The following is a 27,857-nucleotide window of genomic DNA, read 5'->3' on the forward strand; positions in this document are numbered from 1 at the left end:
TTATATTCTGTATCCCATCTTCCAAGTAAAGAAAAATAGGTTTCTTGTAACTTTTAAAACCACTCCGGCAATTGTAAAGGAGAGTGCACTGCTGAGTGAATCTGAGATGGAATTAAAAGAATTCCAAACACAAAACTGTCCTTCCCTATTATTAGACATGTCACTATTATTTGATATGTCACTACAGTTCTCACTAATATTTTTTAAAACTACAGAGATTTAACTCTTTCATTTTATATCCCACATAAAAACAATCACCGAAAATATTTCAGTTTCACATCCATTATACTCACAAACATAATATCCTCAGTTTTCCAGGCAAATATTAATCAAATCTAAACAATGAACTTCTTAAGGCACAACCAAGTACTTTACAAACCAAGTTCACAGGAAAATTAAAGGGCAAAAATATATACCCACAAATCACACTAGGAAATCACATTCATTAAGCCCCTACTTTGTGCCAGAGAGAGTAGAATCACTTTCTCATTTAATTCTCATAAAAACCCCCACTGGAAAAGGAATGTATTAGGAAATGGAAAAGTGTTTTGGGACAGAGCCATTTTGGTACATAACAAAAGCAAAACTTGTAATCAGAAGTAGCTCTTTCTGGGCTTCCCTGGTGGCGCAGTGGTTGAGAGTCCGCCTGCTGATGCAGGGGATACGGGTTCGTGCCCCGGTCTGGGAAGATCCCACATGCCGCGGAGCGGCTGGGGCCGTGAGCCATAGCTGTTGAGCCTGCGCGTCCAGAGCCTGTGCTCCGCAATGGGAGAGACCACAACAGTGAGAGGCCCGCATACCGAAAAAAAAAAAAAAAAAAAAAAAGAAGTAGCTCTTTCTGCTACCCATACAACTACCACTAGGAACAGTGAAGAACATTTCAGCAAAACAAAAATAGTTGTTGGTGGTTGTTTTTAAAGCACATGCTCTTCTCTCCATCTGACTACTTATGTAGCTGTACAGACTCAATGGTCCACCTATCTATCTATCTATTTATTTATGGCTGCGTTGGGTCTTCGTTGCTGCGTGCGGGTTTTCTCTAGTTGCGCCGAGCGGGGGCTACTCTTCGTTGCGGTGCGCGGGCTTCTCTTTGCAGGGGCTTCTCTTGTGGCGAAGCATGGGTTCTAGGCGCACAAGCTTCAGTCGTTGTGGCACACGAGCTCAGTAGTTGTGGCTCGCGGGCTCTAGAGCGCAGGCTCAGTAGTTGTGGCACATGCGCTTAGTTGCTCTGCGGCATGTGGGATCTTCCCAGACCAGGGCTCGAACCTGTGTTCCCTGCACTGGCAGGCAGATTCTTAACTACTGCACTACAAGGGAAGTCCCTGGCCCACCTACTTTTAATGAAAAAGCAAAATATTCCTCTCAGTAGAACTACAGAAGCAAGGTGTACCTCCTTCTTACCCAGGAAGCAGTATTTCTTCTACACATCTGAGGGAATTTTTTTTTTTAGTAACACTTCTAAAAATTAGAAAAACTTTTAAAACCTTTTAGATTCAATATCTGTCCCATCTCTCTTTTGTCCACTCTATGTGCACTTCCCTACAAATAAAAGAAGTGAGCAAGACTTGGTAAGGGAATCTAATGCACTATATTTTGGTCTGTTTTACATTTTGGTAGTCTATAAATTTTTATTTGGCAGAGAAAAGGTCTCATTGTTAAAACAATTTGAAAACTAGTAGTTTAGGCAAATCTAAAGTTTCTAAACGCCGATTGCCAGCTATCATTTCATACAAAATTCCTCTGCTTATTGATCAATTTCTGGCAATAACAGTACTTCAAGTAGGAAAAATTTCTTGTCAATCAATTTAGAGACACGTTAGTATCACTGGTTTAAAAGAAAATTACTTAAAAACACTGAACATAAAATCATCCTTAACTGGAACTCACAAATAGCCATAATTTCTCCTACACTCCAAGGGAGTAGTTAGCGAAACACATACGTGAACTTTATTCTGAGAACCACCTTCTATGGCTGATAGCTCTATCTACTTCTACCCTAGTACTCAGTACCATATTTCCAAGTATCCAACAAATATCCATCGGACCTCAGAAATCTCCCAAGTTGGGTAAATGTACTCAATGCGAATGTATAAGATGATCCACTGAGGTGCAAGAAGAAAATATTACAATTTTACACATTTAAGCTTAAAAAATTTTAAGTTTAACATAGAGGTTTTCAGCAACATCTCACTCTTGTTACCTTTCATTGAATTGTGACATACTACAGCTTACATGTACCCAGATTTTTAAAAATTTACTAGTAGAAAGATTACCAAGCAGATTGAAAAGCATTCCATTTTGGGGTGCAGACATATGCCAAGGCTTACCAAACTGTACAATTTCATTATGTACAATTTATTTTATGTCAATTACACCTCAATAAAGCTATTTTAAAGTGAATGTAATGTATATAATCACAGATTTAAGATAATACCAAAATGCAATTAGTACAAACAAACAAAAGGGCAATGTTAACTCTTAACCTACTCCTTATATAAGCTCTTATCGCCCAAACTATGAGGCTAAAAACAATGGCAAGCTAATCACATCACCACCCCCCAAAATTAAAAATTACCTAAAGCCTATTTGAAATATGGAATTACATCCAAAATCATTAATGATGTACTGCTATAATCTGAATTTCTGTAACACAAATTATCCCACATGTAACTGGAAAGTAAGGGAATAATTCGAATATTAAGTAAAATATGTGATTTTTTCCAGCTTGTTAATGTTTTTAAAAGATGGGCAAACTTTCTCAAGTTAAAGAGAAAGCCTTAGCAATATAGGATGACATTAAGAAAAAAGCCAAAAATCACGCAGAAATGCCTTACTAAAGTACAAATAGTAGCTTCAAAAACCCCTACACTGTTCATGACATTAAGCTGTCTAGTAAGGTTACAAGTGCAGTTGAAAAAGCTGAGAAGATATTCTTCCTTTGTTAAAAACAAACAAAAACCTGATAAAGAAGGCTATAGAAATAAAGGCCTTCATAGGCCTAAATCTCAAAGAAAAAAGCTCAAGCCTCAGGGTTTAAGGCTACAGATATTCAAATGTCTGTGATGCTGGGTACAAATATCAACAGAGATTTAACTTTGTTGCTATTTTTATTTGAATTATTGTTTTTGTTAGTGTTATGGTTAAAATTTGTATAGGTTTTGCAGTCTGTTCCTACTCTATTACTCTCATAAGCCGTGTTATTTATGGTGCATGATTTTTGCAGAACACAAAGCTTTTCAGAAATTCATATTTCATGTTAATGACTGAAGCCATCACAATTTAAAACCTAAACAACAGGAACATGAAAAATATCTCTATAATTATTTGCATAATATTTAATGCCTGTGTGCTACCCAGAATTTTACAAATTTTCATTGAGCTTAATGATAAATGTTTGAAAGCCTTGTGTTTTAGTTTGGTTTCTTTTTTTAAATTATTTTTATTTTTTATTAAAATAAAAAAATAAAACTTGTTAGTTTCTTTAACATCAAAAAAAGGTTTCTTTTTTTTATTTTTTTGTTTTTAATTCAGACATCACTGGGAAACACTGGATTTTTCTAATGGCTGAAATGTATGAAAAACAATATGGTAAAAAACTAAAATACATTTTCTTGAGACCAAATATCTTTGGAACGCGCACACAAAAAAAATTGAAAAAGTTGATGTAATAAGCAACAAAATAAATTACTCCATAAAAGAGGTTTACTACACAATTGGAAGAAAGTACACACTTCTTCTAACCTGATCAGTTAAAATATGGTTGAATACTGCTGTAATGAAGAAAATATACTGTATTCTCAATAGTAAATTACTTCTTTAATAAAACTAAATTTGAAGGAAAAACCTCTGTAACAGTAACCACTGAGAGAGCTGATACTTTAGCTGAAATACAAAACTGCTTCTAGAACTACATTACATATAGTATATAACATGCAATGCATTCACTGAACAGCTTTTACAACTAAGAAATTAAATCCGTAAGAGCACAAAGTGCTATAATATATCAACACTGTAAAATTTATAAAAATAAGATTGTTAAAGTGTGACAGAATTTTTCAATTCTTTGTAGTGAGATGAAGAACGACCATAAAAAATTTTAATTTCACATAAAAGTTTTCTAGCTATCTTGTCACAATGAACTTTAAAAAGCTATTGAACTTAGAGATGAAGTACCATTTTTCTTCTATTCTATAAAAAGGCAAGTGTTCCAAATCTGATCTTGCCTATGATAACGAGTACTTACTAATAGTATGCTGGCAGACATTTGGGGGAAAAATTAACAGATTTTGTCTCAGTAAAGGTAATATGTTAACAACAAATGAAAAAAGAAAAACTTCCTTTTTAGAAGAAATTCTTGCTATGGAAGGAATATTTTTGAAAAAGGGTGTGTCTGGAAATGTTTCCATCCATATGTGAATTTTGCAGATAATAAGATGCTTGGCCTATCAAAATTGTTTTTTAACTTTCACATCCATGTTTTTAAAATTTGAAAACATAATTTTCTGACCCAGTTAAAGATGTTCAGCCATATGTTAAAATATAAAAATAAATTATTTCTGATTTGCTTTCAAGAACTGTACTCGCCAGAGAAAACAGCAATTTACTAACCGAATTTCAACAACCACACAAAAACGTTGTATAGCTAGTGGACGGGACTGAAAAATGAGTGTTGTGGTTAATAACTGCAGCCACTGATAGACTGTGCTTCTTCCACTTGTATCCATGTATCTTTGTGAAATTTAAAAAAAAAATCCTGATAGTCCTTAAAACGCAGTAGCAAAATAAACTGAACTTCAAACCTGATCTTCAATTCACTGTACAACATGAAGCCAAAACTTTTAAAAGCAATTAACCATATTTAATTTAATGAGAAAAGTTTTTCTGGTGTCATAAATATCTAAAAAATATGTTTATAGATTTAGCTTATTCTTTTGAACTCCTGTTTTATGTGTATTTTATAACATACACAGTATTTTAATAGATGTACACAAATTATAAATAAGACATGTCTATTTGAAGATATTTTAAAACTCTTTTACCGATGTAATATAAGAGTAATAGTTTGAAGATCACAAATTCCTTAAACGTAATGAATTTTTTATTATCCTTAAAAGTAAACATTTTTATTTTTCATATTTAAAGTAGCGAATATATGCCCCAAGACTGTGGGGTAAATAAATATTCAGCCAGCATCCTGGCATCAACATAACCAAAACAATTCATATTTTCTCATTCAAATCTCACCTACTCTATATCTAATAAGCAGTGCCATTTTATGTAAGTCAGATTCAGAAATCCTTTTCTTTGTCCTTTACATCAAGTCATTCCCTCTGTACTGCTGATACTTCCTCTAAGGTCTCACAGGTGCTTCCTTCTCCACTCCAATCCCCATTATGCTTTGCTCAGATTCTGATTATTTATTACCTACTAACTTGTTTCCTTGACTTTAATCACCCACTGCTCCAGCCCATCTCCAGCCTACTATTAAGTAGTCAATCTTCTTGAAATTTAAATCTGTACCTTTCATGCCCTCCTTAAAATTATTCGACAGCTTACAAATGCTTAGAAAAGGAAACCCTTAACTAGCATTCGAAATTCTGTGCCATCTGGCCCCACCAACCTTCTGCAATCTTACTTCCCATTGTTCTACTATTCTTCACTCATATTTGTTCTAGATCTGTACTGTCCAATACAGAAGCCACTGGCTACGGGGTGGCCATTGAGCACTTGAAATGCGATAGCCCAAATTGAGATATGCTGTAACTATAAAATACACACTGGATTTCAAAGACTTAGTACCAAAATAAGAATGTAAAATATCTAATTAATATTTTTAAATATTTTTTACATGTTAAAATAATATTTGGGTTATACTGGGTTAAATACATTATTAAAATTAATTTCACCTTTCTATTTTTTTTTTTTTTTTTTTTGGCGGTACGCGGGCCTCTCACTGTTGTGGCCTTTCCTGTTGCGGAGCACAGGCTCCGGATGTGCAGGCTCAGCGGCCATGGCTCACGGGCCCAGCCGCTCCTCGGCATGTAGGACCTTCCCGGACCGGGGCTCGAACCCGTGTCCCCTGCATCGGCAGGCGGACTCTCAACCACTTCATCACCAGGGAAGCCCACCTTTCTATTTTTTAAAATATGACTACCAGAAAATTTTTAATTTTATATTTGACTCACATTATATCTCTATTTGAGAGCACTGCCTAGACCAACAAAACTTCAACCTTTCACACTGATCTTTCTACCCTCATAACTTTGCTTATATCAGTCTTTCACCACAGAACATTCAACACTTACTAATCATTTGTCAAGGGGCAACCACGTACCATGACTGAGTGCTAAGCATAAGAAAATGTTCTTCATGATCATCTCTACTTGCCAGATCTTATCTCTGCTTCAAGACCAGCTCAAATGCAGTTTATTTCCATGAAACCTTCCTTGATATGCCAGGATAAAAATTTCCCATCTTTTGAACTTTGACATATTACATGTTCTTCAATGAACATGTCACTTTCTACTTACAACAGTTATTCCTACACAGTGCTTATCACATCTATTAGCTGTAAATTCCTTAAGTACAGAATTCTTCACATTCAATTTGATTCCTCTAATGGTTCTGTCATGAAACCTTACACAGATAAGAGTCTGCCCTCAAACACTGGTGATACAATTATCTAAGATTAAATAAGTTACACTTAGTAAAGCAAGAAAGTAGGTATTTATGTTAGCATTATTCACATAGATATGCAATTCAATTATTATCTTGAACTTCTTTATGACCATTCCTTTCACCTTCCTGCTCAAGCGGAAACAGATTTCCTTACTTTTTCCCTTGAGGACACTACCTACCTTACATTACAACCCTCTCAAATGGTAGATCTTGCAGGTGGGGTAAATGTTCTCTTTGCTTCTAGTGGTCAATCTTAGATCACGCTTCCTCTTTCTGCAAACTGTGAGCTTTGAAACACATCATCAGCCACCCACCATGCCCCTTCTTATGCACCCGCCACCCTCCGTCACTAACCCTCAGTCTCTGAAGATTTTAGTTCCTTGCTAACTGACAGACTCTCTAACACTAATCCTGTCATAATTCTTGGTGATGTCATTATACTCCTAGATATCCTAATACTCTGGACAATCCACTTGTGTGGTCTCCTTAACCTTATCATTACCAATAATTGTAACACCTCATAATCTCAATTTTAAACATCCTACTCATTGACCACCACCTCCTATCTTTCTAGCTCACTCTAATACTTCAACAATCTTTTGACTCAAAAGGGACCTTCAATCCAGATCCTATCATTTTCCACTGTCCTTCATCCTCTCAACTCTTATGTTTACTCTTTACGTAATTCGTATTCCAGTCAATCATCATAATCATTGCCCTGTGCTTACCCTCGTGCTCCTCTTAATCATACTCTCCTGGAAGAACTACATCACCGGTTAAATGCGACTCTCTCTACTCAGTACTTGCTTGCGCCTCCAGCACTGAATGTGACTTTAAAAACACACAACCATGCTCAAGTGGCCCTCTGCTGACTGACAATCCTAGACTACCTCCCTGGTCCATTCTCTCTCCCACTCTCCTGCATGATTTCACACTTTCTCCTCTCTTCTCAAACCTCAAAAATCTCCTCTCCCAACCTCATTCTCAGCTAAGGTCTTGGCTTCTTACATCACTGAGAATTTACACAAGCTCTCATCACCAAATCTGTTCATATTCCCACATTTATACCCATGTATTCTTTCTTTTCTGCCATTATGTTATATATTAATTACATTACATTACATTATATTCGTAGTTACAGCCGACCCCTCACCTATACACTACATCTCCCATCCCCTCCTGCCTACTAACAGACAACACTGTAACTACTCCCCTCTGCCTCCACCACAGCCAACCTATCATCTCTTCATCTTTTATTCTCTATTTGATTACTGCCACTGGCATATTGTTATTTCTTCCTCTCTTAAGAAAACAAAATCTCTTGACTCTATTTCCCATACAGTTATCATTCTATTTCTCCCTTTGCCTTTATAGAGAAATTCCCTGAAAGAGAAATCTATGCCATCACCCCCATCCTTTCTCTTCCTATTCTCTTTAAAACTCACTCCAATCAATCCCCCCCAACCACCACCACCACCGCCACCACCCTATCTAAAAAGTTTTTCTCAAGCTTATCAATGACCTCCACATTTTGAATCTAATTATCATTTCTCAATCCACATTTTACGCTTGACTTCTTTCTTTCAAGAGCCTAAGTCCAAACACCTACAAATCCTGCCAGCATTGCCTTCAAAATGAATTCAGAATTCCACCAGTTTTCACGACCCCTACTACCATCACACTAGTTCAAGACACCACCCTATGAATTATTGCAAAAGCCTACTTACCAGGCTTCCTTTTCATTGGGAGTAAAGCGCAGATTCTCTGCTATGACCTATGAGGCTCTTCACGATCATACTTCACCCACTTAATTGGTTAACTCTCAAGCCTCATCCCCTATTAGTTTCATTCTCACTCATTCTACTCCAGCCACACTGGCCTTCTAAAGGTTTTTTTGTTTTTTTGGCAGTACGCGGGCGTCTCACTGTTGCCGCCTTTCCCATTGCGGAGCACAGGCTCCGGACGCGCAGGCTCAGTGGCCATGGCTCACGGGCCTATAGCCGCTCCGCGGCATGTGGGATCTTCCCGGACCGGGGCACGAACCCGTGTCCCCTGCATCGGCAGGCGTACTCTCAACCACTGCGCCACCAGGGAAGCCCCTTCTAAAGGTTTTTAAAATCACAACAGGGGCCCTACACAAGGAATAAGTGCAACAGAGTAGAAAGGTAGTTCGGCAGCTGCCAGGGCCTTCACAAGACGGTACATCTGAGCAACATCACAGTTCTGTGGGGTGGTGAGCTGGCTGCATACGAAAGAACTGAGCAAATTAGTAACTATATGATAATAGGAACCAACTCTTAATTTTGGGAGAACAGGTACAAATGTGGGAGGAAAAATGAGCTAGAAAGAATACAGGGTGTTGGGCTAGAATTGGAGGTATTGGTGTAAATTTGTGATTTCCAATATATAAAAGCATATAAAAATATATGTAGATATCTATATGGGTGTACACATAGACACCCCCATGTTTCCTTGGCCTGTCCACTGCAAGGGTCTGAGTGCAGGGACAGTTCAACAGCCATGAGCTTACCTGCCACCCAGACCATGGTTTTGAAATACTCTTCTCCACTAAAAAAAAATTAGGGCTCCTTGGAGAAATAGCTGATTCCAGAACTAGAACAGGAAAATTTTAAGATGACCTTGTGCCAAAAGTAAGGAGGTGCACAGATGATAAAACTGCATAGAACTATACATATGCATTGTATCAATGTCAATATCCTCATTTTGTTAATGTACTACAGTTATGTAAGATATAAACATTGGAGGAAATTAGGTGAAGGGTACACAGGACCATTCTGGACTATTTTTGCAACTTCCTGTGAATTTATAATTACTTCAAGATACAAGTTTTTTAAAAAAGTAAAGGGAATTCCCTGGCCATCCAGTAGTTGGGACTTTGCACTTCCGCAGCAGGGGGTATGGGTTCGATCTCTGGTCAGGGAACTAAGATCCCACATGCTGTGTGGTACAGCCAAAAAAAAATTTTTTTTAAGTTAAAAAGATATTAATTAATTCTCTTTCTTACAGTAAAATACCAACTAATAAAAGTCGAAGGAATACTTGAATCAGAATATCACCCTTTGGCAACCACCATGGTAAAAATTAATTTAGGTGAAAAACATCAATGGATGCTAAAACTAGTGGATTGAAGTGGGAATAGAAACATGATTTACATAGTCTCAAAGTATCTCCCCCCAAAATACTTATTAATTATGGGGTTGGGTGGGGGGCGCTAGAAACTTGACAGACATCATCTTTAATCAAGTGATCTAAAGTTAACGCTACCTAATAGGATAAACTGCATGCCACCAAAAAGGATTCATTAAGAAGAGAACAACATAACTTCTGTGAAACTGCAGCCAGAAATACATATCTTGAGTCTAGTCATCAGGAAACATTAGACCACCCAAATTGCGAGATAGTCTACAAAATGAGTGGCTTGTAATCTTCAGTATGTGAACAAATGAAAATCAAGAGAGACTGAGGAACTGTTCCAAACTGAAGGAGATTAAAGAGAGCTGGATGCAATTCATGGTCCTGGATCAGATCCTTTTTGTCTCAAGGACATTATTTGCGCAATTAACAAAATTTGAATGAGGTCTCTAGCAAAGTGTACACAGAAGTGTTTTTTAACTTTGCTGTAGTTTGAAATTGTTACCAAATTAAAAGTGTTTTTTTAAAAAAACACACCAAGGCATGTTCCTGACTCATGGCCTTTGGATCTGCTATTTCCTTCTGTCTGGAATGCTCACATCCACGTTTCGCCCAGCTCTCCTACATCCACCAGGTTTTTACTTAAAAGGCACCTTCTAAACTATCAACACCCTATATAGTCATATCTTCCTCCTTGTTTTACTCTTTTCTCTTTACCATAAATCACTATCTTACATACAATTATCTTAACTATTTATTATTATCTGGCTGCCCATTAAAATCTAAACTGATGGCAGGGAATTTCTGTCTATTTTGTACACTGTTACGTTCCCAGGGCCTAATTCAGGCCTAAACCAGGACTTGGCACGTGGTAGTTGCAAATAAATATTTAGTAAATGACTGAAAGTACACAAAGTCCTTGGAACACAAAGGACTTAAGATACAATTACAAAATAAGTTCCCTTTCACAATCATAGCAAAGGAATACTAAAACAGGTAAAAAGAACTCTACTGTTAAATTTGATAGTTCTGGGATATCATTTTGCCAAATATGTCTATAGCACAGATGAATGAGAAAATGTCCCTGCTCTAAAGAGCTTAGTGAGCAAACTTATTTCCATCAGAAACAAAGCTGTAGTATTGCAGTCAGCTAATACAGCAAGAAAATATCTACCAACAGCATGTACAACATACAGTATAAACAATCCAAATGCTGACAGACAAGAGTTAGCTGTATCAGACTTGATTGAAAAATACAGATACATAGAGAAATCAAGTTTTCTCTTGGCAAAAAGAATGATGGTAAACTCATATTCATATTATGTCAATGGTGTGAACCACAAGACGTAAGTAAGTAGAGGTCTCTGATATTTTATTGCCATATTTCCTTGAAAAACTATTGATACCAAGACTATAATTAAGCTAACCACAATGATCTGAAGTAGTTTACAGTATAGTAAAATATACTGAATTGTTTGTATTTAAGAAAAAAGTATAAGTCCAAAAATCTGCAAAATGATCTAACAGTTTCTACATATAATTTAAAGTGGTCAAATCAGTAGCATCTCACTTTATAAATGCTATTTTCTCCTATGGCACTAGGTAATACAGCTGATCTTCCTTTCTTGAATAATTGTCACCAAAATGACAGGCAATAATATCTTAATACAAACATATCTGAATCTAACCCAATACTTCTAAAAATGAAACACATACACACAAAACTGTACGCATGTGCGCATGTACATATATATGTATTAATAAACATGGTTTGATAATCATTAATTAGCTACACACATGACCCCCAACCATCTTACAAACTAACAGTAAATGAAATCCAAATGTATAAATCCAATTCTAATTTCAAATAGAAATAGTATTACAAATTAGGGTTCTATTCCCAGAAACCTTATTTCAATCACTCTCCTCAACAACTGCCAAAAAGTAGTAACAACAAAAAATAAAAGAACATAAAACACAAAAAGGTAGTTTAACATTCCTAAGTGTGAAACCAATCATTTAATATAAAAGCTGTGTCAACATTTTTTGAGGGGTTTTATGAATGGGCTGAACTAATTAAGTACAATAAAAGTCAAACTAAGATGGCCTAAAGATACTTTCTTTTCCTGGTAAATTTCCCTGTAACAAGTATTGCCATGTTTTACTTCTCCTTCTAACTTAGTCCACATTATGGTAATCTGATCCCAAAATCTGGGGAATTTTTTATTGTAGTGTAACTATATTTGCGTTACCTGTGTTACCACTGACTGCAACCCTCAGGAAATCCTAAATATGAGTCTGGCCATTACTGTAAAGTCTTACTTACAATAAAAAAAAAATTTTTTTTTTAAGGTTAAAGTTGGAGTTGGGATCAAAAGTCAAGCAAATTGTAAGTGGGAGATTCATGTACTTACTCATATGGTTCAGACTTCAGACTTCATAACTGCCAACATTATTGTAGTATATGTAACACTGACAGAATTCTGAGGGCTCAAAAGTCTCTGAATCCTAGATAAGTTCTCAATATAAAAGGCAAATAACCAGATTTATATAAAGGTCATCATACTGAGAGCATGAATACCATAAAATATTCCGTTTTGTAATTATTCTTGAGAACACAAAACAATGTTTTATATTTCAGCATGTTCAACATTACAACTTACTATAAATCCATGCTTTATAGCCAAATTTATAAAAATATATGATGCAAGAATCATGGGTTGTATATAAGAGACACAGTGAGCACAACTGCTATTGACAATTATTTTAAGTTACACTAAATTACTTAATTTACTAGAATCTTGACCCATATAAATGATACACACTAATTCTCATCTATCCTCATTTTTGTGATAAACACAGCAAGGAAGACTGCCTCTGTGAGAGAGATCTATCTGTTGGAAGAGTCCAAATCTATTCAGGACAATGAATCTAATCTGTCCCAAATCTGAACCTATATCCTAGATTTTACCAATAATACATTTAGTTCCCTAATTTACTCCTCTCTCAACTGGCTCTGAATTCAGCCTAAGAATAACTGCTACATATCAACCCCCTAAAATTCCAATATCTGGTATACTGAACTGAGACTCTTAAAAATGACCGGCATGGGCTTCCCTGGTGGCGTAGTGGTTGAGAATCTGCCTGCCAATGCAGGGGACACAGGTTCGAGCCCTGGTCTGGGAAGATCCCACATGCCACGGAGCAACTGGGCCCGTGAGCCACAATTACTGAGCCTGTGCGTGCAAAGAAGAGTGGCCCCCGCTTGCCACAACTAGAGAAAGCCCTTGCACAGAAACGAAGACCCAACACAGCCATTAATTAATTAATTTTTAAAAATAAAATAAAAAAGAGAAAGAAACACGTAATTCATGCACAATGTAACAGGGAGATTTCTACGTCCACCAACTACCGACTTAATGCTGCAAGCCAATCCTACCACTGAGACTAAAATTGGAAAGGAGGGAAGGAGGCACAAGGCGGTGAGCCTAAATCATCTAAGCAGATGATCATATACAATGTCTAGCAGTCAGTCAAGCATTAGGAATCATACCAGACATAAAACTATCATTAAAACCTAGAAAAAATTTTTCTTAAAATCAGACCCACAAAAGATCCGGAAATTTAACGCAAACTTCAAAATCACCACTACTAATATGTTCATGATAATAAGATGGAGAATTTCAGCAGAGAACCTGAAATTTTATTAAATAATCAAATGAAAGTTCTAAAACTTAAAAACAGATGAGGGCTTCCCTGGTGGCGCAGTGGTTGAGAGTCCGCCTGCCGATGCAGGGGACACGGGTTCGTGCCCCGGTCCAGAAGGATCCCACATGCTGTGGAGCGTCTGTGCCCGTAAGCCATGGCCGCTGAGCCTGCGCGTCCAGAGCCTGTGCTCCGCAACAGGAGAGGCCACAGCAGTGAGAGGCCCGCGTACCGCAAAAAAAAAAAAAAAAAAAACAGATGAAATTTAGAATTCAATAGACAGATTAGATACAACTATGCCCTTTAGTGAATTGCCTAAAACCTTTGAAACATTTTTCTATTGATATCTGAGGCTGTATGGTGAATTTACACAAGCTCTTTATATTAAGAATATTATTGCATTATCTACCTTCTGGGGCATATGGTTTTTCCCAGTTTGTTATCTTTTAACTTTCTCTTTTAGTTGTGTTCACTTTCAGCAAATAAAAACTACAATTTTGTCTTCATGACTGCTTTCATATCAGTTATGCTTAGATCAGATAGGCATTTCATATAGCTTCATGCTGTTTATGGTTTTATATTTTACCTTCATCCCCAACCCGTCTATTTGGAATTTATTTTGGTGCACGTTATAACAAGAGAAAATTACCTCATTTTTTCCCTCAAATATTTAACCAACTTTTTAAGGAAAGCTTTTCATTATAATCATAAACTTATACTTTGTGCTTATTGTAAAAATGTGTAACACTAATTGAAATGTGGGAAATAACAAAAAATAAATTCTAGCCTTTTCCTAGAGCCTGCATAAATATATAAACATGCATTTTAAGAATATCATTTGATACTTAGATGTAAGTAATTAAAATGACTTAAAAGTCCTTTAGTTGGGGGTAATGAATAAATAATTTATAACACATCCAATGGAATACTACAGAGCTATTAAGAAGAATGAATAGGACAGAATAAACTGATGAGGATGATTATAAAATTTTTATGACCTTTTTGTTTAAAACTTTGCTAGTTCTTTAATGTTTTATTTTCTCGATATAAGGAACATTTTTTCTCTTTTCTCATAAGCTATTTATAACTTATAGCAATTCAACAAATTATACCATTGTAAACAGAAATAAAACATTAATTTTTCTCCCCCTGCAAAAAAAAATGAAGTAGATTTAAATGTGAAGAGTATACTGCTCAATGAATAAAACATATTATATTTTTAAATGGATAAGAAAAAACTATTCAGTCAATAATATGCATTTCAGAGTAACAATAATGCTCTCCTCATAGTCTAACATAGCAATTAAAAACATTACCACAATGTGTTTTGATTTGCTACTCTTTTTTTAACCAATTTTAATTTTGACTGACCTATATGCTTTGCCTACATGTTCTATAAAGGAACTGATTCAGACTTCGCATATCCGGCTTTTTAGTCACTATTATACAATGAAACACAGAACTGTTAAGTACATTTAAAATATCATATGAATGGTTTAGGACTACATTTGCTGGCACCAATATAATCTTCAACATATAACATGCTATATTCCATAAATAAGGTCTCATATCCTCCACATTTTACAGGACATCAAATTCAGTAAGTTTAGAAAACAAAATATTAACTATACAATTATTAAATTTGCTTTTCATGCTGCCATGTATTAGAACACTGTTGAAATCAACTTTTAAAAGTTACAAAAGCCATATCATAATTAAATTTGGCCAGTGTCTCAGCACCCATGATTCATGTTTGCCACTGAAGACGTTCTTCAAATAGCTAAACCATATTGCGGCATGTGATAAAGCCAGGCAAATAAGATGCTTAAATATGGGTGTCCTTGAAAAAATATTCATCTCGTTAAATGGCATATCCGAAAACTATCCCCAAGAGCTACAACGGGGGAAAAAAGTTTATTACAAATGAGACTATAGTCCTTCAATGCAAGGGCTATGTCCTAAAAACTGAATTATTCTTTTATTAAAATTTCATGCATATTCCCATCCACAGGCAAAACCTATAAAAATGGATAATCCAATTATCTAAATTCAATTCATCAAAAATTAATGAGTAAACTATATGCCATGTACAACTGCTATAAATTGGAAATGCAAATGTAAGTAAAATAACTTTATATCCTGTCTCATTGCAAATAAGATCTAAGGTAATTAAGGCATAGTCCTTAAACTCAAGTGGCTTATACACTACTAGAAGACAAAAACTTAAAGCACATAATTACTATAAAAGGTAAAAATTTTCTTAAAATGATTATATTCAAGTTACAGACATACCCCTGTAATCGGTGTTACAAAAGCACCATTACACAGAACGCTATGTCCAAATTATATTCAATATTGTGGTGCGCTTGTTTTAAAGTTTAAGAAAAAATTAACAATATCTAGGGAAATCCTTATGCCACCATGTTAAGAACAAAATGACAATGAGGTACATTCTCAACAGTTTTTTAAAAATTTTAAGATTTAATTAGCAAAACAGAAAAATAGCAAAGGGGAAAAAAAACCCAAAACACAATAAGAGTAATTATCTCTGGGTGGTTATAAGTTTTTATTTTTTACTCTTTACATTTCCAAATTTCTATAATAACCACATATTACTCCTAGAATCAGGAATGTAATAAACACCTAAAAAGGTATCCATAATTTTTTTCTGGCAACGCATTTCACAAAGAACAAAGTCCTATCTGCTAACTAGGCAACACTATATAATGACTTCTGAAAACTTCCTCAAAATATAGGGAGAAAACTTTCATCAAAACGTAGGAAGGCTTATATGTAGAGATGAATGATCTCACCTTTCTAAACAACCTCTGCTAAAAATCAGAACCAATAATTACGTTATTAAATGACCTATATCTAAAGTAATAAGAATCGCACTAGGTCACAATCTGATTATCGGCATTTCAGATACTCAACAGATGCTCTATTTCTGTGCTATCCAATATGGTAGCCCCTAGCCACATGTGACCATTGAGCACTTGAAATAAGGTTAGTGCAACTGAGGAACTGAACTTATTTTAATTAATTTAATTAACTAAGCCACATGTGGCTAGGGGCTACCATATTGGGCAGAGGCATATTTGGATACAATTCTAAGGCAGCTCTCTTAAAAATAACTACTCAATACAACTACCCTCAACTGGTAGCACTCAAACACGAAAAGTTAGAAAAGTAGATAAGTACTGTAAACACAAAAGAAGAAAAAACAAAACTACATATATCCAGTATCAGAGGCTGGCGGAAAGGGAGGCAATGGAGGCAATGGCATTTACACAACATTTGTATATATAATATTATCAATTTTAAACAACTTTCCTTGTTAAATTTACATCCATACTTCATCAACTACTAAAGAGAAAAATTATACCAGATTTATAAAATAATAAAAGTAGCGTTAAGAATTTCTACAGCATATAACACATATATATGGAATTTAAGGGGAAAAAATGTCATGAAGAACCTAGGGGTAAGACAGGAATAAAGACGCAGACCTACTGGAGAACGGACTTGAGGATATGGGGAGGGGGAAGGGTGAGTTTTGACAGGGCGAGAGAGAGTCATGGACATATACACACTAACAAACGTAGTAAGGTAGATAGCTAGGGGGAAGCAGCCGCAAGGCACAGGGATATTAGCTCGGGGCTTTGTGACAGCCTGGAGGGGTGGGATGGGGAGAGTGGGAGGGAGGGAGACGCAAGAGGGAAGATATATGGGAACATATGTATATGTACAGCTGATTCACTTTGTTATAAAGCAGAAACTAACACACCATTGTAAAGCAATTATACCCCAATAAAGATGTTAAAAAAAAAAAAAAGAATTTCTACAGCATAGCGAACATCTGACCAGCTGGGAATGGCAAATTCTTCCATACTTTTTAATTTCCTGTACTCCAAAAAAGGAAAGACTCAACAAACTAAAAGGTTATACAAACAAGGGCTTATTCTCAATAGTTCTGGCATCTGTCTCTTCCACCAGGGAATTTCTCTTTCAGGTATGCAATCAGCCTTTATTTCACTTAAGAGATACCAAGTAAATCGAGTTCTAGAACACCCAGGCTTTAAAGATATTTTTCATAACAGATTACAAAAATTAAATTTCTTTAAGAAGTAAATGTTTTATGTGATCATGTATTTTAAGTAATTCTTGGCACTCTTAACGCTCCTAGGATGTGATGTGTTTGTCCTGTGACTGCTATCATGTCATTACTGAACAATAAGACTAGGCTAAAACAAGAGAATGAAAACCAAAAATGCATCAAAATTTCTCAACAAATTAAGAATCTACAAATAAACTAGAAGAGTCAAGTTATATTCCTCAGATCTTAACTACAGTAAATTAAGGCTAACCATGCCTCAAACTAAATCTTTAATTGACAAAGAACACTAGAATAGTTAAATGACTTAAGGCAAAGGCTAGGTTGAGACCTTCAGAATAATTATCATCTATGATGTAAACCTTAAGGTTGAATTACCTCTAGTCTAGGGTTTATGGCAGTTTTCAACTCTGCAGATTCAGGGGAGTTGAACTTCTCATTCTTCATTAATAACCAAAGAAATAGTGGCCTAAAACAATTAGTCACTTGTGCAGTGTACCCCCTAAGTAAAGGGATTAATTTACCAACCAGAAGTTGTCTCAAAAATAAAGATTTAAAACAAAGGTGTTAGAAAAGGAATGGCTTACTGAAAAAAGTGTGATTTTGGAGTCAGACAGACTTGAAATGGAATATGAACTCTGCAACTACTACCAAGTTACATAACTTCTCTGAACCTCAATAGCATCAGTAAACAAAGATAATATTACAACACTGCCGGATTGTTGCAAAAAAGACATGAAGGGAATGAAATGATGTCTGTAAAACATAAGACACGTACATAAAAGGAACTCTAACAAAGAGTAACTATTAATTTTTAAAACTTATTTTTGAAAAACCAAATAAACTGCCCTTCGCTACACATTTCTACGCACCTTATTTCCTTGACAATATTAAGGAAATGATGGGAATTTATCAGTTCAAATTAGGTTCAGCTGCAAGCGATAGAAAACTCCCCTCAGTGCCTTCTTGTCTGCCTCAAAACAGTTAAGGGTCAATGATCATCAAGGAACCCAAGTTTCTCAGCTTTGTTACCTCAACCTCAAGACACTGCTTCCACATCATGATGTGGGACAGCAAGCACCAACAAGAGCCGTTAAAAACAAATGACAAGAAAAGGATACATAAGCTCCCTGTAAGGATTCTTCCAAGATGCTACTCACAAACCCCTTTATGTTCACATTTTGTAAGCCTCAACTTGTGTGGCCACTCACTGCAACAAAAACTGCTAAAAAATATATATATTTTTTGACATATAGATATTTTAACACATATATATGTTAACATGTACATTTATGTGTTTATAGTTGTGTGTACACATATACAGTCTTTATTACATTCAGTTCAAACCAAGTAAATCTTGGGGGTTTTCCCAGTACAGAAGTAGAATATAATAGATATTTGGGCCAATAGGAGTCTCTGCTATAATTTATCTACTTTCTCAATATTCTTTACCACTACACCAACTCCCTTCAATAGCACTCTCTCATGGTGCAGTTATAATTAACTGGATTAGATCTCATCTTAAATAATTAACATTTAAAGAAAAACACCAACATTAGATCCTTTGATGAGATAATAAGGATAACAGTTCTGCCATGTGCCAGCACTGTGATAAACACTTTACATAAATTATGGCATATAATAAAATTTATTTCATACAGGTCTTACCATAGTCTGATAATGGATTTTTATTTAACATTTAGGGAATTAAGTTAAAAATATCTACAAACTTCACTTTTAGCCAAGATGGAGTAATAGGGACTGGAATTATCCACTTACCCATTCCCAACCTAAACAACCAAGAAAAATAGTGAAACAACAATTTTCAAGACACGGGATAAAAATTAAGGACAGCGATCCCTGAGAGGAAAGAAATAGTGAGCCCTAAGACAACTGCAGCTTACCACCTAAAGACAGTTTCCAGATGCCCAATTCCTGGAGAGAGAACCTAGGCTGAGGCTAGTGGTCACCCTGGATTGAGGAGATGAGAGCTAGAACCCAGGGAGGCCAAGGCAGCTTAAAGGGCAGATTACCAGAGAGGAGAGAGATGACAGAGCATAGAAAATAGTTCCTGTCATACTAGCCATAGTGTAAAACCTTGCAGTTCATGGAGCTTGAGGTAGATTACTCAAGAGTTTTTGCCTCAGTAGCATGGAAAAATTACCCTTACATTAACCACTGTTCTTTACCTGCACAACAAAGCAAGACACAAAAGAATCGAGAAACACAACCACATCCTAGAACAAAGTTCAAGACCGTTTATAATAACACAGAAATATGAGCACACAAAAAAGGTAAAATCAGTAATACCTAACAGTGAAAAGCTACCATGTAAAAGCCAAGGAGCAGGAAAACTCCACACATAATAAGTACAAAAAAATCAATTGCTTAACTAAACTTACTGCAGTAATCATTTCACAATATATTGATATGTAGGTCAAACCATTATGCTGTATACCTTAAACAGTGATGTATGTCAATTATATCAATAAAACTCAAAAAACAGATGTCAAAAAAATCAGTTAATACTGATCTTATCTACAAAATAGAAATAGAGTTGCAGACGTAGACAACAAACTTATGGTTACCAGGGGATTGGGGGGGAGGGATAAATTGGGAGACTGGGATTGACATATACACACTACTATATATAAAATAGATAACTAATAAGGACCTACTGTATAGCACAGGGAACTCTACTCAATACTCTGTAATGACCTATATGGGAAAAGAATCTCAAAAAGAGTGGATATGTGTGTATGTATAACTGATACACTTTTCTGTACACCTGAAACTAACACAACATCGTAAATTAACTATAGGCCAATAAAAATTTTTAAAAACTGATCAGGAAATGACACAGATGATATAAATAATAAACAAGAGCATTAGAACAGTTAGATGGCTGTATTCATTGTGTTCAAAAAGCTACAGGATATAAAAAAGAAGTAAAGTACTAATAGATGCTACAACATGGATGAAACCTTGAAAACATTATAAGTGAAATAAGCCAAACAAAAAAAAAAACAAATATTGTATGATTCCACTTACATGAGGTATCTAGAGTGGGCAGATTCAGAGACAGAAATTATAACAGAGGTTACCTGGGGCTGGTGGTAAGGAGGGATGGGGAGTCATTATTGCCTAATGGTTACAGGTTTCTGTTTCAAGTGATGAAAAAGTTTTGGAAATAGACTGTGGTGATGGTTGTACAATACTGTGAATGTACTTAGTGCCACTGAATTGTATATACACTTGAAAATGGTTAGAATTGCAACCTTCATGTTATATCCATTTTACCAGAATAAATAAAAAAGAGGTTTGGGAAAGACTGAAAATGTTAAGTAGAGGCAAGTAATATATAAAAAGGACACAAATCAAAAATCTAGAGGTAAAAACTATCGTGTGTGAAATGAAAAATACATTGAATAGGACTAACAGGAGATTTGAAATTGCAGAAGAAATGACAAGGGAACCTGAAGACACAGCAACAGAAATTAACCAAAATGAGACACAGAAGGGAAAAAAAGACAAATAAAAAAAGAATAGACTATCAATAAGTTGTGGGTCAACATGAAGTAACCTTAATATACAGGTAACTGGAATTGCCAGAGAGGGAAAAAGAAGAGAAGGGAAAAAAATATGTGAAGAAGTTCTTGAAAGGCCTGAAATTCTCTATATTTGATGAAAACCAAAAACTGTACAGGATCAAGAAGCTCAGCCAAGACAAAAACAAGAAACATAAAGAAAACTACAGCAAGCATATCATAATCAGATCGACTAAAAGTCTTTTGGGGGGGGGACCAATACATTATGAACAGAGGAATGATGCAAGTCAGAAGGCAGCAGAACACCATTCCTAAAGAGCCAAAACAAAAAACCATCAACTTAGAATACTATTTACAGCAAAAGTATCTTTCAAAAATAAGATGTCATTAAATAAAAATACAATTTATCAAAATTCATGGGTGGCAGCAAAAGCAGTATCTAAAGAGAAACTTATACTAGTAAATGCAAATTTAGATAAAGAAAAGATCTAAATTCAGTAACTTATGCTTCCTTACAAAAACTAGAGAAAGAAGAACAAAGTAAGCCTACAAGCAGAAGAAAATAAATAAAAATTAGAGAAGAACCTCATATTCATTAAGATAGCTACGATCAAAAAACCACAAAACAACAAGTGTTGGCAAGGATGTGGAGAAACTGGAACCCTTGTTCACTGTTGGTGGGAATGTAAAATGGTGTGGCCACTATGGAAAACAGTATGGTGGTTTCTCAAAAAATTAAAAATAGAATCATCATATAATCCAGCAATTCTACTTCTGGGTATATACTGAAAAGAACTGAAAGCAGGGTCTCCAAGAGATATTTCTACAACCCTGTTCACAGCAGCATTATTCACAATAACTGAAAGGTGGAAGTAACCCAAGTGTCCATCTACAAATGAATGGATGAACAAAATGTGGTATATACATACAATGGAATATTATTCAGCCTTGAAAAGAAAGGAAATTCTAACATATGCTACAACATGAACGAACCTTGAGAGCATTATGCTAAGTGAAATAAACCAGACATAAAAAGTACAATTCTACTTAGATAAGGTACCTAGAGTAGTCAAATTTATAGAGACAGAAAGTAGATGGGTGGTTGCCAGGGCTAAGGGGAGAAAATACAGAGCTGTTTTTTAAAGGGTAGGGAGTTTCAGTTTTGCAAGATGAAAAAAGTTCTGGATCTTGGTTGCAAACCAATGCGAATGTGCTTAACACTACTGAAATGTACACTTTGAAACGGTTAAAATGGTAGATTGTATGTTATGCATTTTTTACCACAATAATAAATAAACAAACAAACCTGGCATTTGTTGAAGACTCACAACATGTCTGTCACTATCTGCTTTTGATTACTTCATTTAAACTTAACAACTTTATAAAAGACGTGTTATTCTTAGCCCTCATTTTACTGAGACGAAACTAAGTTTGAAGCTTATGTAACTCATAAGGAGACACAGCAAAGACAAAAAATAGACCCAAATATGACTCCAGAGCCTGAGTCCTTAAATACTGATACTATATTATACTGCCTCTGTTAAATGGCTATCAATTTTATGAAGGAAATGTTATCAAAAGAAATGTTCATAATAAATATAGGGGGGAGAGTTCCCAGCTAAAGCAATTTATGTGTTTTGACGATACAATGTGATACTTTTAAATTTAAAATTACATGTACAATGGAACAAGTCCATGTTTATATTCCAAACAATATGCTTGTTGCTATGCAACAATACCTCTATAATATGTTTGACCAATATTTTTTAGTCATCTATATGAAAGGGGACTCTTTTTGGTGGTCCTATAAAGTTTTACACACACATACATATACAAGGGTATGACTAGGTCTTTTGATTTGTTTTAATCCAATGTCACTGTTTTTTAACAATTTTCAACAATCCTTTCTTCAAAATTTTTAATTTTCTAAATAATTTACAGAGTACCAATTTTTAAATGCAAAATAGTCGGTTACACATTTATTCTCAATAGACAGTTTTACTCAAATATCCTAATACAGTATAATGAAAATGACACAGGTGGAAAAAATTTATCCCACTCAAAAAGGTTAAAACGTGTTTTCTTTTTTATTAAAAAAAAAATTCTGCTGTGTCAATTATTTAATTTTCCTCACTGAAAACACACTTTATCTTGGAAGAAAAATAAAGATTTTAACCAAACTTCACAGAACCAAAGCTTGTGGCCTGGATAAGAGCTCATTTTTCATTCAGAGATATAATGAAATACATCCATCCAAAGGCCTATACATGGTCCCCACTACCAATTAAGGAGAGGAAGATTATCCTCCCCATTCCTCCCAGTCTATTACAATCCTACGGTGTGAGATGCCGGGTAGCCCAAGCAAAGAATCTGGAGCCATACTGCAGAATCCCAGCTCCCCTACTTAAAAGCAATGTGGCCTTAGACAAGGTATTTAGCCCCTCCTTCCTTCAGTGTCCTGTTCACCAAGAACGAGTAGATAACAGTATCTTTTTCACAGAGCTGTAAGGGGTACCAAATGAGTTAATACACATGAAACTGCTGCAGATAACATGCATGTATAACATGTATGTAAGTGTTTGCTATTCTTACTATCACCATTGTTATCATCGTTATCATCACCATCTTGCAACATGCAAATCAAGTCCCTCTTCCTTCATAATGCTTTTCTACTATTTCCAAAGTCTGGTGACTTAATTTATGGTGTTCACTGTTGCTGATCAAATAGCAAGTAAGGCACTATTTTACATTACTGCATTGACTGCTCTTCAGTTTATCATGTGACTTTCCATTTGACAATAAGCTTTACCTTCCCAAATAAACTATAACTTCTTAGGAAGTACCTGGACTATGTCTCAAACATTACCTTATATGAGGTAGAAAAAAATATATTTTTAATTGCTAATTTTATCATTATAGGATACCACAGTTGTGAAGAGCTCCTTTCCTCTTTCCTGAGTCATGCATTCCATTTCCTCCCTAACTTGGTCAAACGGTCAGTGAACAATATCTACACTAACACTAGTAAGTTGTAAAAATACTGTAATTTCTTAACCATTATCACCTCTCCCCAATTTTGCTATCCAAACATAAATAAAAGATTGAAGCTTCCATCACCTCCTTTATTTTAAAAGACATCATTACCATTTTCATGTGTATCCCAGCCAGACCTATGAGAGAAAATTTAAGGCTATCTCAATTGAAATACGCCACTTAGCTACCCTGAAGTCTGACAGCAAACCAGTATGAGAGAGCAACAGTAGTCCTCCTTACAGTAATTCTTTGCAATTTGGGAGGTAATGCTACTCATCACCAGCAATGAAAATAAGGTCAGTGCCAACAAGAGAAAACTAGACAGATGAAAGTCCAGGATTCAGGTTGCAGCTTCATCATCTTAAGATTTATTAATCTGCAGAATTCCACAGATATCCATATTCAAGTGTTCCACAAAAACCCTTAAAAGATGTATAAATAAAAAGTGATTATTAGATAATTTACTGTTCTGGAACTGTCCATCATATTGTAGCCCTCCAGTAAGTATAGATCATACAGAATTAAATACTCTCTCCACTTACAGACATAAAAAACAAAAAGAAACAAACAAAAAACCCAAACCAAAACAAACAAAACTCACTACTCCCTTTTGGAAAAGATCAACCCGAACCTAAGGGGATTTTAGGGTGAATAAGTTAACAATCACTGATTTTTAAAATATTCTGAAATTTGAAATCCTCTTAATGTTAAAACATTTAATATTATTTTTCTACGATACCTATCCAGCTCGTCTAAAAATAACAGCTACCGATTTCTTATAAAGAGTTTGAAGTTTTACTTAAGAACACTATCCTGGAACTCTAAAGACAGACTCTTTTCCAGTTCTACTATTTATTAGCTGCATTTCTTTGAACAAATTACTTAGACCTCTCCAAACCTCAGTTTCCTCGTCATTCAGATAAATATGAAGAATAACATCTGCCCACATATTGCACAGATTGTTGTATCAAATGAGACATCATACAAAGGTGCTCAGTAAAATATTAAATCTAAAGACTACTAAATCTTTTAGCTACAGAATAAGTAAGACCTTTACTGAAAGAATTGGTGAGATTATACTAATAGATAATATACTACTCAGGCTTTTTGACTTTAATACAGACAGGTAATAGATTTTTTCCTTACATTTGCAAAAAGCAGACAACTAACTCTGTTCTACCTAGAAGGGGTCATAATTTTTTAGAAATATTTGAAACCATATCTGAATTTATACATATTTTGAAAGACAATATTTTTAAAGAACATGTCATTTTGATGCTACTGGAAAAATGAAACAGAACTCTAACAAATTAATAAAGCACTTCAGAACAGTGCCTGGTACACAGCAAAAACTACGTGTCTTGCATAGCAAAAACTACATGCTTGCTAATATTATTATTACTATTATTATTATTCATTATAATTATCATGATTATTATTATTGCTACTGACAAGAACTTCAATGATACATGATTTTTAAAAGCCTCTATTCAACATGCTAAGTTTCAAGTACTTATCATTAAGAACTCACTGATCTATTTTCTAGAGTTTAAAGAAAGTTTTATGTCCAGCATTTATATTACCATTTTCCATTAGCCATGTTTTATACACACTTCTCACGACAGAAATGCTCACAAGAAGTATGAGCTCACATCAGCAACCTCTACCTGGAACACTTCTCTAAGGAAATCCTCTTTTGAGTTCTATAAACCAACTGTCCATTATAATTAACATTACTAGATCACTTTCTGAAAAATATCATTGTATATATAAATTTGTCCTCTCCATACAGAATCAGAGTTCAAAGCAAACTAAGTACAATGCGGTGGAAGCATTCAATATTTCCACATGCTGCATATCAGTAATATTTGTGGAGTTAGCATTTTTATTCTAAGCAAAGGGATCTGCATATTTAAGAAAAGAAAAAAAACCTTGGAGATGGGAAGGAAGCAGTTTCAAATGAAGTTATTTAATATGGGTAGAATTTGGGAGGAAGGGAAGAAGTGACATGAAATAGGGTTGGAGAAGTCAGCAGAAGTCAGATCATTAACAATCTTGTAAGAAATAATGAGCATTTTGGTTCTGAAGAACCTAGGGGCAGGAGAGGAATAAAGATGCAGACGTAGAGAATGGACTTAAGGACACTGGGACGGGGAAGGGTAAGCTGGGATGAAGTGAAAGAGTGGCATGGACATATATACACTACCAAATGTAAAACAGATAGCTAGTGGGAAGCGGCCACATAGCACAGGGAGATCAGCTCGGTGCTTTGTGACCACCTAGAGGGGTGGGGTAGGAAGGGTGGGAGGGAGACACAAGAGGAAGGGGATATAGGGACATATGTATACTTATAGCTGATTCACTTTGTTATACAGCAGAAACTAACACAACATTGTAAAGCAATTATACTCCAATAAAGATGTTTAAAAAAAAAAAAGAATGAGCATTTTGAACTTTTCCCTGAATGAATGGGAAGTTAGTCATTTAAGTACTTTAAATTTGAGAATAACATGATTAGATTTGCATCTTGTAATAAGTAGTTTGGCTGGAGAATAGAAAAAGAAGGCTAGAAATGCTGGAGGAAAGAACACCAAGGGAGAAAATACCATAAAAATTTAGAAAAAAAACATGACCACTTGAAAAAAGAAAGTAGCAGTGAGAAGTGAGTGATTTTTAGGAGATAACACTGACAGGATCTGGCGACTGACTGAATGTGAGATTAAGGATGCAGCTACCCAGATTTCTGGCTTGATCCAAGCTAGGACAGTGGAAAGAATCACTGATTCCTGATAAGAGGAAATGAAGATACAAGAGCAAAGAGAAAAATATATAGCTGGAGATATGTTGATCTTGAAGTGTCTATGGTATCCAAGTGGAGATGCCTAAGTAGGTGGCTGGAAGTGTGAGCCTGAATCTCAGAGACAAATTTTCATATGGAAAAAGGGAAGTCAGCAACATACAAAAGACAAAGAAAGTCCTAAAACTGATACAAGCTTAAGAAGAAGACAAAGAATGCATTAAAAGGGGGGAGGGGTTCCCACTCAGAGAGGAAAAAGGCAGCAAAGGAGCCTAAGAAACAACTAGAGATGCTCTGAGTAACTGTTACAGAAGCCAAGAGAAGACAGTAATTCTAGAAATTTTAAGTACTTCTGAATATTCAGTAAAATGATAGCTTTAGCAACAAGGAAGTCAGCAGGACCTTGAAGCAAGCAGTGTTAGCTGAGTGATGAGAGAAGACAGACTGCAGTGTACTGAGTGAACAGAAAAAAAGTCTAGGGCTTTGTTTTGCTGGGGAGGGGGCAGAAGGCAGAGAGAATTAAGATTTCTTTCTAGAAGTAATTTGGTTATTTGCTTTGTTTCAGGTGAGATATTAGGACAAGTTTAGCAAGATGAGAAAGAATCAGAATTAAGAGAAAGATTAAAAGACAAAATAGAGCTAATCAGCAGGAAGGATAGAATGAGATCCAAAGCACAGCTGGAGAATCAGGCTGAGACAGAATGATGGACATCTCATCCTCTGAAACAGAAGGAAAAGGGAGAACAAATGGTACAGAGGAGATAAACTGATGAGTCAAGTAGCAGGAAATTTAAGGGATCTCCTTCTGATGGCTTCTATTTTCTCATGA

The 27,857-nt window shown here is 35.4% G+C and overlaps 1 protein-coding gene across 1 annotated transcript in view; it reads right to left on the reverse strand.

The window, feature by feature from the left end:
- The window catches only part of ROCK2 (Rho associated coiled-coil containing protein kinase 2), a 137,723-nt gene that overhangs the window by 88,533 nt on the left and 21,333 nt on the right, over nucleotides 1-27,857 (reverse strand). The window lies entirely within an intron of this gene.

The sequence above is a fragment of the Phocoena sinus genome, chromosome 13 (assembly GCF_008692025.1).
Source record: "Phocoena sinus isolate mPhoSin1 chromosome 13, mPhoSin1.pri, whole genome shotgun sequence".
Lineage (NCBI taxonomy): Eukaryota > Metazoa > Chordata > Mammalia > Artiodactyla > Phocoenidae > Phocoena > Phocoena sinus.